We start from the raw sequence: 14,592 nt of genomic DNA, 5'->3' as shown, positions 1-14,592 counted from the left end.
ATAAAAAAATTACATGGGTCTTCAAATATATAAGAATAAACAGTATTTTTTCAAAAATTTTTTCCTCAAATAAATAATGAAATTTTTATTAGTTTTCTGTTACAAAAAAACCTATTAACAAAGAAATTCCGAAATTTTTGAAAAAAAAAAATATATTTGAAACTCGGTCATTGCGACGTCATTTCCGGTGACCCCTCGGAAGAAGGATGTGCCCGCGTTGGCTGGATAACTCCTTACAGAATCATCTAAAGTGAAAAATACGTGTTTAGTTAAAACCTTAACTTAGAACTTGGACGAAGGAAAAAACTGGATTTTTGGCAGACATTTTTACAAAAAATTAAAATTTCAGTGAAAATTTCGCGACTTTTTTTTCAAATAGTTGTAATCGAAAAAAAAATTATTCATCCATGTCTTAAGAATTGTAGCTCAAAGGCCTGTGTAAAATTTCATGAAGATCAGTTGAGTAGTTCTCGAAAAATCTTTCCAACCGACTTCAAAAAGACTGCTTCGAGAAAAAACTCGTTTAAAGATGGCGCACTTAGCCTAGCTAGCCTCAAGCGCACAAGTCCTCCAGGCTGTACCTACACAACTACTACTCGGATCAATTTGAAAATTTAGGTGTTATAGAATTTAATAATATTCGATTTTTTGAAACCCTTAAACCCATGTAACTCCTTAACAAACCCATTCACTTTAAGGGTCTTAATAGCGTACCTGTGCTGATGAAAGTGAGTCATCTAGTGCCTCCGCGGCAAGGTCAGAGAATCGACAGTATTTTATTTTAACCAGCAGACCTATAACGTATATCTACAACGCTTCAAGCTTCCAACTTTAGAAGTTGAAATTGAGATATAGTCATCTGTAATCAGGCTGATCCATTCACTTGCCGTTTGCACTGCAAATTGTCTCTGTGTCCGCTCTAATGGATTTTAATTTCTTCCTTCTGCATTGACTACCTCAATCAACACCTGTTTATTATATTTTTTACAACTTATTTTGTGTGCATATTTTCACGTATAATTGATTCGTACACAGGAAGATATACATATAAACCATATCAGCTATTTTGCTTTTATTTTTGCCTAACGAATTTGACCTTCACCATGAAATTTTTTCAATTATTTTCCAATTTTTCTAAAGTCTTTAGTTTTGTTTTTTGTTTTGCTTTGACAATGAATACAAGTTCCAGCTGTGATATTTAAGTTTGACCTTTGACGCTTATTTTCAAGCAATGCCCCGAAAATGTGAGCAAACACATAGCTTCATAGATATTAACAAAAAGCCGGCAGCACATTATTAATTTTCAAAGCAAAAAACAAAAAGGAAATATGAAAATAAACAATCAATATGCCACAACTGAGCATACACCAACTCATGTGAGCATTCAGTGAGACGTGCGTGTACGCAATACGAGTAATAGCTAGTATGCAAGCGCCACATGTCTATATTCATGTTTCGCAGCGAGAGTTCAACGACCAATTGATATTCGCGAATAGCGAAGCCATTAACTCGTCGAACAAAATGTAGCGCCCAAGAGATTTAGCAATTTTTTCATAATTTTCTATAAAATCACTGGTTATTATCCGTATTTGCTGCGATTAAGACGCACTAATTATACGCGATGTGGAGTTTAAACAGTACTCCTCTTCCCCTTCCGCCTCTATCGATGCTCTAAGCGCGAGCGTCACCTAAAGGCGGCGTATGAAATCGACATCGACACAGCGTCACGGTTGCAATGGGCGTGTGTGGTGTCACCTCCAGTGGCTGTCGATCACAGCACTAACTAAATGGCCGCAATAACTGAATTAATGGCTTTGTTTGAAATCAGCTATAAAACTGTTATTAATCATAATAAAACATCAACAATGCAAATTGTATGCAAATATAAAATACTGGCAACAACAACAGCGCAAAACTGATTGCAACAAAACAAAGTGTAACAATAAAATTAATAGTTAAGTTTTTTACCGTCGCGAAATGGAGCAGCCTACGAAGGTGTTTAAAAAACAAGAACATAAGATCATTAAGCGCCCAACCCATCAGCCCACAAATCAACGCTTGACCACCACTGACGACAGCCGCACAGCAACCAAAAAGCACGAGCGCCTGCGATTGCACAGTGGAGCACATCTCTCAAGTCAACATATCGACGAGGTTGGGGTTTTTAATTCAGTCGATCATGTTTTATAAATCATGCTGAAAACGAATATTGACATGGAACCCATATTCCGCGAAATTTTAGGTGCTCAGTTCATTGCATATGTAGTCACTTATTCAGAGATAAGTTTGGTAGTATGTACCCGTTCGAGTTCGCAGTTATACAATACATCAAATTTCTCATCGGTTGTTCCTAGTGAAATCAGTTCCAAAGTTGTTCGCTCGTCAAAGCAAACAATTCAGAACTGAAGTTCCAGTTCTTTCGCGTTCTCAAACATATGTTGATAGAACTTGATAGAAGTCGATTTTGTGAGTATTTATGAAGCATTATCTTTTATGAAAGAAGGCTAATGATATGAGGGCTGCCTTTGTATCTTGCGATTAGAGAACGAAAGCAAATATTAATCAACAAAAACCGCTTTATGATTTTTCAAAATATTCTCCATTAAGACTATACACACTATATACATGCGTTTGAACCAATTGTCGAAGCAATTTTGCCACTCTGATTGAGGCATCTCCAAACCATACGTTCTGAAGGCTTTAACCATTACTTCAGGTTCCAGAAAAGGTACTCTCGGTTTATTTTCTAGGTACGGGAATAAAATAAAGGTCTCCAATGCACATAAAATGACTCATAAAATCAATGTTTTGAGTGCTCAAAAATGGAGTTCTTCCAATTAATTTGTGAGAGCTGGCATTACAGTGGTGATTGGTGAATCATAGACGTGTTTCGAAGCACTGCCATCGTTTTCTTTTTTTAATTTTTCACGACCACTAGCACTTTTTTGAGCGAATGACAAACTGTGTGGGTTTCAACGTGATCAAATATTTTTTTACAATACTAAATATATATATGTGCTGTTCGCACAATTACCTATGTTTATCTCAATCCCACGACAGGTCACAATTTTGCTGTCAGTTTGCGCACAGCATCAACAGTTTATATAAAAACAACTGTTTTTGGACGAGCTTCACGAAATTCATAATGGAGTGAAATGGAGTGACGACGTCGACTGAATTCACCATACCACTGGTCATTAATGGACCTTCCTGGCCAAAATTTTAAAAAAGTTCATCGATGCATTGTTGTTGTGTTAATCCACCCAGAAATTTGCAAAAAAATTACTCGCGAAAATGTCTGGGCTGTAGAGCGGCTGCGGAAGCCTTGAGATGCCGGCCTTAGTTAGGATGCGATGTCTTGTCGGACCCGATTGAACCTTCGCTTAAGTCTCTTGAGGACAAACACGTAAAACTTGGCGTTGGCGGAGGAACATATTCATGGGGGACGATGCCTTTGATGTCAAAAAAGACAGTGAGCATCGTTTTCACTCTGGATTGGCTCATTCATCAGTGACCTCTTCTGGGCCCTCCAAAAAAGCCTGGTGCCACCGAAACACACCACTTCTTGCTAAAGCAACATAAGCTCAAACGTCTCTGTCGCATATTTACCGAGTTTCACACAGAATTTAATCACGTACCTCTGTATTTTCGGCTTACACCACTCATAGAAACACGTCGCGCGAAAATGTTTGTCCTGACTCTTCAGGTGATTGGAGACAACTAACCAGCCGCTCGTTCGTTTGCTAGGAACTTCAAAGTACAGTCATGGCGGAAGAAAATTAGTTCTATTGCATGCCTAAATCAACCCATCCTGTTACGCTGATCATCCATAAATAAATTTTATAGGGTCTCCAATGCTTGCTTCTGGGTGTTACAAACTTCGTGGTAAATTTTCAAAGGTATGTGTTAGGAACGTCTGCCAAGAATATTTGGACACAATGCAGCCTACATCCACCGTACCTTAAATTAATTATTCCAATGGCAAAATTCTGCAGATCCGTCAATAATTTTATTCCCCTCAGACGTTTTGAAAATGATCACTGAAAGTAAATGGAATGGTGTGATTGGAAATACAAGTGCACATATTTTTTGTACATTTTTTTTGCGAATGAAAAACAATCGTACTTCACAAATAACACAATAAATATATAGAAATATTGCCAAAACGGGTGATCCAAGTAGAGATACTTTTTTAATAACCTTTTTGTTACAGATCATGCGCGATTCGTGTCAATCTATCATGTTAGTTGTTTTTTTTCAGTATTCTTTGGCATTTCATCATGAAAAGGCTTACGTCTTAACAACGTCTATAAATCGTTCACGAAGTACACAAAGACCGTAGAGTGTCGATACGGCACCGTTCGCAGCAACTCAGGCTGACGTATGGAACGACTTGGCCTATTTCTGGCTCAATAGGTACGTAAACGAGTAAAACTGCTAAGAGCAACCTGAAAATATGCAAAAGCTGCTTCATCCAGAAGCGGTAAAATCATCGGTCCATATTTCTTCAAATGTGATGCCGATGAGAACATTAACAAAAATGGCAACCCGTGATAACAGACGTATAACTGACCATTTCGCAGCTCGTAATCCCGCCGGCATTTGGTTTCAACAAGACGACGCCACTTCCACAAATCGCATCAATCAATGGATTTATGGAGAGAACACTTCGGTTAGCAGATAATTTCACGTTTTGTGTCGGTCAATTGGCCACCAAGATCGTGTGATATCACAACGTTAGACTTTTTGATGTAGGGATATGTAAAGTTTACAGTCTATGCGGACAATCCCGCTTTGATTCAGGCCTGGGAGCTAAACATCACGCGTGTCAATTGGCAGTTACCAGTCGAAATGCTCAAACGAGTCATCGAAAATTAGACTCAACGGATGGACCATCTGAGACGTAGTCGCGGCCAATATTTGAAAGATTATTCAAAAAATAATTACCAAAACATGTTCTTTCGAGTGATAATAAACATTGCTCATTAAATATGATGTTTCTGTGTTTTTCTTTAAAAAAAAGTGAGAACCTCGAAATGGATCGCCCTTTAATTGTTGTATTGTACCTCGATCGCGCCTATGTTAAATAATACTTTCGAGATTTGGCAAAAAATTATGATTCCTTAAAATAATTTGAAGTGCCTCTTTATTTATTCCGTATCCAGAAAGTAACTCTGCTTTAGAGAATTTAATGACCTTGACCAAAATTGAGTGATTAAATACAATTTTGCATAAGATTTGCAAACCTCTAATCACTGTGCAGCGATTAAGCAATGTTGTCGCTGGTAGACGCAATCGTACAACATTATTGCAGCAGACAATTTTATCACTACCACCAGCAATATGCTAATACATATCCATATTTAAATAGTATACGTATACGTATGTTAGATGTAGGACGTGAACACTTTACAAATTTCTTTATTTATGGATTTTGTTCACACTTGCTCCAGATAATTTCAACTTTTTTCATTTTTATTATTGCTGATTAAACTAATTTTTTAAGCTTTATTCAACTGGCAGCATTTTTCACGTCTTTTTTCTGCACATTTTTTGTATTTTGCTAATTCCTAAACTATTTCGTATATAAAAATTGTGGTCTCTTATGCGGTACAATTGGCAAATGCAGCAACTTTAGTGCTGTTCATGCTAAAATTTCATAATTTTAGAAACTCGGAACTTTAGAAAAGAATCTCCTCTTTATTTTGGAAATAAGTATATAAATAGTCTAAACAAGCCGAACCTTTATATTAACTTTATATCATTGAAAAAGTCCGATTGAGAAGTAATTTATTTGTTCAATTCGAATTCTCTGCTTTTTTATAACCTGATCGGGGTATATTCAGTTTGCCAACCTGAAGGTTGCGTCTGACACCCCATACAATATACGAGTATAAGATGGTCAAATATCTGTGTTACAGTAGTCGGACTTAGTTCAAATATGCGCCGTTTCGTTCGTTAATCTGTTTCCATTTAGACGGCAACTTAAGAAGCCCCCCTCCCTATTTGCGAAGAACTCGGACAGCCACTTTTCACAAGCCTCTTTTGAGTTCAACTTTACACCAACAAGGGCGTTCGCCATGGACAGGAACAGGTGGTAATCATTTGGCGCTATGTCCGGGCTATATGGTGGATGCGATAAAACCTCCCATCCGAGCTCCCGTAGCTTCTGACGAGTCAATAACGAAAATGTGATCTGGCGTTATCCTGGTGGAACACTACACCCTTCCTGTTGGCCAATTCTGGACGCTTCTGGTCGATCGCCTGCTTTAAGCGATCCAGTTGTTCGCAGTAGATGGTACAATTAAGTTTTTTTTTTGCGTCAAATCATGCGGCACCCAAACATGAAGCTTTTTTGTGTATCCAGCCTTCTGCAGATGGTTTAAAATGGTTTGGTGAGTAAAACTCCCTTCTTCTGGCGATGTCACGAGACGCCACATGCCGGTCTAACTCGATGTTTTCCATGATTTGATCAGTATTCGCCGTCACAGGTCTTACGCCGGCCGGCTTATCGTTTTCATCCGCTCTGAATCGTCGAAACCATTCCTTCGCAGTTTGAAGTGATAGAGTACCATCCCCCAAAACACCATTAATCACGGAACGTTTCTCTATCGGATTTGCCTTTAACGAAGGAAAACTTAAAAAAAGCGCGAATTTTGGCGTTTGTGAAATCCATGTTTACACGTCTATAACTGTTGAACGCAATATCCAAACTAAATCATGCATAGCGTCGTTTTGTAGGTTATGTCAGAACCTTTCAAAGATATATAGTATTGCCAGATACGAGCTCTGTAGCGCTTTATACAGAGCCGCGAAATTCAAAATACAAAAAGGCGGAAGGGAGATATTTGACAACCTAATATATGTATCATAAGTAAATGATCAGCATGACAAGGAGATTTGATGTTTGTCTGTTTATACGCGAAGACAGAGAGACTTGCAGTTTGTGAGATATCGTTACAAACTGATCGAGCAAAATCTTGACCTCGAGATATATTCCCGAAATTTTCTTGTAAGGAATCCGTTCTGGTTGTGCGGGGTAAAATTTGTTTAGTCTGTCGAAACTGTCCTGCCCTCGATAGAGTCATGGCTGAAAGGAATCTTTATACATAAAGACTATGCTGTGGGTACCTTTATTGAGATCGAAAACGACATCATCTATAGTCTTCTTTCCGACATACCGATTCTGGCAAAGTAGGGAATGTACGGGCGCTTCGGAATATAAATAAGAGAACCCAGCAATGTAGTTTCGTTTCCCTTTGCTTTGGATCCTAGTAGTGAAAGAACTAGATCTTTTAGTAAATATTCCCGAACACCATTTAACGATCTAACTCAAGAGTATCTAAATAGAGTTACCACATGGATTAGCCATAAATCCGAATAAAGCTTTGATAGTTTTATTTACAGGGAAATACAGAATCGCTGACTGATATGACTCTCACTTCGTTGGGAATCGCTATTATTTAACCTGAGGACAGGGTTAAGTACTTTCTGGGAAACTCTCATGGAACCCTACCATGGATCGAGGAGAGTGAGAAAGGAAACAGTTGCCTTATACTGTTGCAGAGGTGCAATTGGGAAAAGTAGGAACCCTCATAAGAAGTTGTGTTCTGACTCTATGAAACCGTAGATAAACCAATCATGTTTTGTTGGGTAGTTCGGATAAATCACTCTAGCTAAGCACCAGAAGCGTACTTAAAACTCATTGCCATTCTAAACGTTTCACCCGCAGACATCGCTGGTAGGTGCTTGGAGGTGAAAACAGCTATTATATTCAGAGAATCTGAGTATATGGAGACCGCAGGTAGGAACATACTGAAATTATTCACTGCTTCGATTGCATTTTTTTCAATCTAGATCGCTGCACTGCAGAATATTCTCCAGGCGGTTCCTTCTCAGATCATATAACTTCGAGGTATGTGTGGGGCAAAGCGAAGCTTTTGAAGAAGAAGTGCAGGATGGATCGTAGTTAAGATGGTTGAATGTTCTGTTAGGAGCTCTCCATCAAAAATGGTTTCTAAAGCATCCTTTTCTGAAATTCATCGATTCGAAGCTAGTCGGTTTTCCGATGTCTTCTTGTTGTCTGGCGTTGGACATTGGGACCTCTAGTGAGCTCAGGAAGCACTGATCAACAGCTAGAACTTGTGCGATTGTGAGATCCTTCTGGCCCAGAGTGAGCCGTGAAAGGTCCTCGGCCTACTGGCCTTCCACAATTATAGGAACTCCGACTGGACGCTACCCAATAGGTTCACATGTAGTACGACTAGATATTATGTTGAAAGCTTTTTTCGAGACTTTATGGGGAAGGCGTCAAGAAAGAGTCATGGTATCACTTTCTTCCTATATTCGCTTTTGCCATACTGAGATTGAAAAACTCGGTAAACACAACTTTTTCGAACCTAGCGATGTTTCTGGGATTTATATTGCCAGCTTAATAAATTTGTGGTAAGGTCGAAACACTTCATCGACCTATGTATAAGGATCTGGTGGACCATCTTTAGGAGTTTGTGAGTAATACGAAGGACCAATATCTGTCCAAGTAAGATTCACCGATTTTGAATCAACTACGATCTTACATAACCTAGCACAATTAATTTAGGGTCACTGAAAGAAATTGGATTACTTTTTCCTTGTTCCAAAAATTGGTTGAGCCTTTTTAAGGATTTTAGACTGGCCTTACCCCTATATTTCTTCAACCATAACAGCATCTTAACACTTATATTGTAACTAGTATTTCTTCCTATAATTTCTTCCTACAAAGCCACAAAATACTAAATTAACTGTACTCTTTACATCATTTTTCTACTAAACAAAGTTTATAACATAAGTTACGTATACGCCGTGTTTTACTTATATTGCTTAAGAATATGAATTCGAGGATATAATTAATTAAAAAGACTAAGTACACATACATAAAGATAAGTCTTGGAACTTGTTTTCACAATTTATTAACTCGCAGACACCTTAGAACTACAAATTGATATCGAACTCAACGGCACTGCTTCTTTGGTGACACATTCTTCTTACTAACATTTTGTTTACAAAACATAGTAATACTTTGTTCATAATTTTTAAATTCTTAATTCACTCTTCAAATCCTTGTTCCAACGCTTTTATCCAATTCTCGAAACAGCTGTTAAAGTCAATTTCCGGGACAGCGTAGCGTTTCACATTTAATACCAACAATTGACTCAAAAAAATTTTCTCGAAGCGGTCATTTTAGTTTTCTGAATAGCCAGAAGTCACATAGAGCTAAATCAGCTGACTACGGAGTTTGAGACACGATATTGGTTTAAAATGTTGCGAAAAACTCACGAAGAATCCATGGAGTATACGACGGTGCATTATCGTGGTGCACAAACTAAGAGTTGTCGGCTCATAATTCCGGCCTTTTCTTACGAATAACGCCCAAATAGTATTTCTTTTTGTCAGTTTGGCCGGTCGGGAAGAATTCAGAGTGTACCACACCTCGATAATCGAAGAAAACTGTCAACATAAACTTTATTTTCAACCTGCTTTAACGTGGTTTTTTCGGCTTCGACTCACGTTTGCCCCAACATTCAGCTGATTCGTTGTCGGCTGTCGGGTCGTAAGCATAGGCCCAGGACTCGTTGCCAGTAATAATACGTTTTATAATATCTTGCTCTTCGGACATTAGACATTAACGCGACGCTGCTTTTAAACTTTTTTCTTTTGCTTAGGCCCAAATGGTCTGCACTAATCCTTACAATATTCCAACGATGCCGGTAAGATCTCTGACTGTTAATCATTGATTTTCAAACACCAATTTCTTTATTTCACTGAAGTGTTGATCATCAGTTGATGTTAATGACCGTCATGGACGTGGTTCGTCGTCAACTCGTTATCGACCACCAATAAAAATCTCTTGCTCACGGCAAAAAATTATCACCGAAGGCCTTAAATTATGCGAACAGGAAGGATGCGTATCCTAAAAACAAAAAACAAAAAACAAATTTTTTCTCCTAACAATCTCATTACATAAAGAGTAACTCAACAATGTGTGCAGCGCTTTTCAATTATCCTCCGCCAGCACTTCATAAGGCGTATCACATTACCCTCTGTCCGCTGTACTGAGAAATGTCCAGTGTAGCGTGCATGATGTCGATCACACAGCCCACAATAATAACAAGATTGGTAGACACATGCCAATGTTTGCAAGTAACATGCCAACAACAAGCGGCAGTCGCAGCATGCAAGCGAGTTGACAACATTGAACTTCAATTCTAAGCTAACACCAACAACAATTTTATTGTAAACAATGTGACCAATACACACCCACATACATAATAAATCATGTGCAACTGGCTTTCGGCGACACCTAGTTGCATAATGCAGTTGACTTGCAGCTGAGTGGCAATAATTCAAAGTGCACACACCGATGTGATATTCAATTAAAGGTTGTGGCTTTGTATTTCGGTGACAATGATTTACTATAAAAACTCATGCGCACTTTGGAAAAGTTATCAAACAGTCTTTACTTTCATAATAAATTACAAGTGTTCGCTTGCGCAACAAACTCAAACGCAAAAATGTTCAACCTCTACAAAGTGGTAAGGATGCGAGCCTTGCAGGCAGCCTGCTTTGACTTGAAGCATGCTATACTAATTAAATATTTCTCTAGCTCGTCGTGTTCGCCGCTTTGGTGTGCATTGCTGCTGCCTACCCAAGCATCATAGGACCAGCCATCATCCCCGCCCTTGGCCCAAGAGTCGTTGTCGGACCAGTCGGAGCTGTCGGCCCAGTTTTGGTGCCCGGTTTGGGTCATGGTGGTCTTCTTGGTCATGGTGGTGTAGTTCTTGGTTAAACCATAACTATTAGTTGGACTGCCAATATTCTCCACTGAACAGTTGCACAATCTACACCCGCTTACCGTTATTTTTTTCACCCAACTCATCCACAAGTGTTCGTTGCATTGCTGCGCTTTCCTCTATCAACAATAAATAATTTTTTGTAAATCGTATATTTTTCTTTTAGTTTGCTTAATTTGAATAAATATGCAATAAACCAAAATCAATGAACAACTTTTTTTTGTATATAATTTAGTTACTTGTATATACTATGTACATATGATAATAAGAAACATAAATATATTAGTCCGTAGAGTAGTAATATTGAAGATGTTTACTCAACTTCAAAGCTTCAAAGTTTACTCAAATCAGCTTAGTAATGACTTTAGCCATATCAGCGTTATGATCCAGTCAATTGTACTGAAGAGATGATTTGAACGTAGACATTTTCTCCTGTGTGATAATTTTGACACGTAGTATCAATGTAGTTACACATGTATATCGATTGTTACTTCCTCCGTGCAAAATGCGCAGTCCGGTGTCCCATTTATTTTTAATTTTGGCAAGAGCCATGTAATCTTAATCATAAATCGTTGAGGACACATATTGTTGTTTCCTGAATGTAGAGAGACATTAATGGTTCTATAATAAGAGTTAAAATACTGTCATAAAAATTGAAGTGTTTCAAATAATTCAAAATTAGTTTAACAAGTTTTCAAGGATAGGCAATAAATGTGTCAATCATTAAATAGAACTTCAGAAAAGCAGAAGGGTCTGAAACTGGACCTGTCATCACAATACAACTCCCAGCATTCCTTCTCCTCCTAGCAAGTATAAATAGTAATATCATTCAAGCGAAGAGTAATCATAAGTATACATGTAAGGTGTAAGTTAAAATTTCAGTTAAACGAACGCAATCAATTTAATTCTTTTGACCATCTATTCATAAACGCTGGAGCAATGTTTATCTTTAACGTTAATCTGAAAACTAAAATTATGTTTTGAGTCTTCTGTAGTAAAAAGTCAATAAAATTTGTTAACTATTCTACATTTATTAATATCATTAAGTAAATAGAGAAAGTTTAAATTTTTTAAAGTTAAATATGGATATTAAGCGAAATATTTTTAGTTTAAATTGATTTGGATTAAGGGGTTATTGTTCTAAATTTTCAAGTTTTTCCGAAAAACAAATTCGGAGATACAGACTTCAGAACCTGTGCCCTCGAGACTAGCTAGGCTAAGCGTTTTTCTCGAAACTGTGCTTTTGAAGTCGGTTGGCAATATTTATCCAGAACCGATCTTTATGAAATTTTAGACAGATCTTTGAGATACTTTAAAAATTGTATGAAGGATTTTTTTCGATTACAACTATTTATAAAAAACCAAAGGCGCAAAATTTTCATCGAAATTTTAATTTTTTTTTAAATACCTACCAAACATTCTATTTTTTTTTTGTTTTGTTTTTTTGTCCAAGTTCTAAGTTAAGATTTTAACTAAAACACTAAGTAACAACAATAGTAATGTATGTTTGTAAGAATAAAAAATTCTAATAAAATATTTTATGTTATATATGAGAAAAAAAATGTTGAGAAAATGCTGTTTTTACCCATGGAATTGCTTAAATTCTTAAAAAAAAGGTGGGAATTATTTCAATGCTATATTATGACATGGAAAATTTTTATATCATAAGGTAGTTTAACGAAACTGTGTGCATATATTTTCTTAAACATACATACTCGCAGGTATCTTACGAACTATGAATATAGGAGAAATCTTAAAGAATATTTCCACCGCTCTACCATATATGTGAATATCTATTGAGGATCGTGAGGTTGTCAGCTCCTAAACTGCGGTATCAATAAAGTGGCACACGGCATACGATGTCCTCTTTTTATAGAAACAAATTAAATTTGTGATAATTTAGTAAAAAAAACGAAAAACTTTAACTTCTCTCACAACAAAACCATATATATATAAGGTATTAACCTTTCACATTTATTCAGATGCCGCAGCATTGTCATTACTATTTATGAAATAATATGCAATTGCGGGAAGATCAACAAAAATATATAGAGTGACGTAACTAAGCTTTTTCTGCTTTTTCCAGACTGGATAAGGAAGCGAAGCAAATAGACCTGGTAGTGAACGAGGGCAAGTCGAAATATCTCATGTCATCAAACACACAGTCGTCGCACTCGCGACTTGGCTCTCACGTCAATGTTGACAGTCATAACTTCGAAGTCGCAGATAATATTTTTTCTCAACAGGTGCTACTTCGCACTGAGTAGGCGATTGAGAAGTAAGGTCCTCTCCCGACGAACAAAGACCAATCTATATAAGTCACTCATATTCCCGTCCTGCTATATGGTGTAGAGTCATGGATGATGATAACATCTGATGAGTCGACGTTACGAGCTTTCAAGAGGAAAGTTCTGTGAAAGATTTATAGTCCTTTAAGCATTCGCAACGGCGACTCTCGCATTCGATTGGACGATGATTTATACAACGACCGCTGGAAGGACCAAGTGAAGAAGTACCTGGTTTCGCTTGGAATATCCAATGGCGCCAAATAGCGAAAAGAAGAAACGACTGGTGCGCTGTTGTAAACTCGGCTATAACCACGTAAGCGATTTCTACGCCAATAAAGAAGAAGACATAACTAAGTACTAAATTAAGATATAAAACAGTAGGTTGAAACAGGGTATTGCAATATCATGAAAAACCCTAATGAGCAAAAAAATTTTGAAAATGGACGTGACCCTGCCGTCTATGATGTTTAATATATAGTATATCTCCTAAATTACTGAAGGTAATAGCCAAATTTGCTCAGGGCTTATCCCTTATGCACCTCAACTGACACAGTGATAACCCCCGCCTACTCCTTATATAACGGTTCCGTTAAAAACTACTGAGAGCGCGATAAATTAATAAATAAATACCCCTGAGACGTAAAACTTTACTCCTAGATTGTTAGAAGAGAACTTTATTGTAGCCGGGTCAAAATAGAACGATTAGCATGGCACCGCACTCATTTCGTTTAACTGTCATATCTCAGGACCTACCTGACCGATATCGATTAAATTCGAAAAATATTATTATCTTAACATTCTAACATTCCAAAGGGAAATGGGCGAAATCGGACTACAATTATCTGATTCTATCACTTTCCCACATGCAAGTCAAGCACCAATGAATATGTCGAAACAAAACTTCGAACGAATAGTGCGACTACAGTAGGCAACCCATGACCAAAAATTAACCAAATCTATTTAAGCCCCCAGATACCGAATATGTGGATCACAGTTCTAATTGCGTACTTTTTATCGAAAATATCGGTCAATCTGTGAGATATAGTATAAAAGTGCTAATAATTGTATGCCTATTTCCAAAAATGGGTTGAAACGGATCAATAATTTCTTCAGCTCCCTTATAACTAACATAAATATTTTCGAACTTCCAGTTGCCTCTATATCACATATATCGGCAAATGTATGACCTATTTTAATAAAATTGATAGGACGTATTTTGCTAACAGCTCCACCATAACATAACAAATCCTTACCTTTTTTTTTCACTGCTTTTTAGCCAATTCTTATTGCACTTTTATCTCAGCCAAAGTCGTTTAACAGCATTTTCCGCCTTTTATTATAGCAGCGGAGGCTGATCATGATCTAAGATTACATATTTTGTATTTATTTTATTAATTTTATTTTGTAAGCATTAATAAAATGCTGTTCTGGTTTCTCATGCGGTACAACCGGCAATGAATGTCAACAAGTTGTCG

At 37.3% G+C, this 14,592-nt stretch overlaps 1 long non-coding RNA gene across 1 annotated transcript; it reads left to right on the top strand.

Annotated features, from left to right (window-relative positions):
* Positions 1 to 10,383: 10,383 nt before the first annotated feature.
* LOC126762907 (uncharacterized) lies at positions 10,384 to 11,035 on the top strand. The gene is made up of 2 exons (XR_007667520.1): positions 10,384 to 10,571; positions 10,643 to 11,035. It is a non-coding gene; the product is annotated as an uncharacterized LOC126762907 (long non-coding RNA).
* The last annotated feature ends 3,557 nt before the right edge of the window (positions 11,036 to 14,592 follow it).

The sequence above is a fragment of the Bactrocera neohumeralis genome, chromosome 6, assembly GCF_024586455.1.
Source record: "Bactrocera neohumeralis isolate Rockhampton chromosome 6, APGP_CSIRO_Bneo_wtdbg2-racon-allhic-juicebox.fasta_v2, whole genome shotgun sequence".
Lineage (NCBI taxonomy): Eukaryota > Metazoa > Arthropoda > Insecta > Diptera > Tephritidae > Bactrocera > Bactrocera neohumeralis.
This window is presented reverse-complemented; position numbering and strand designations above follow the sequence as displayed.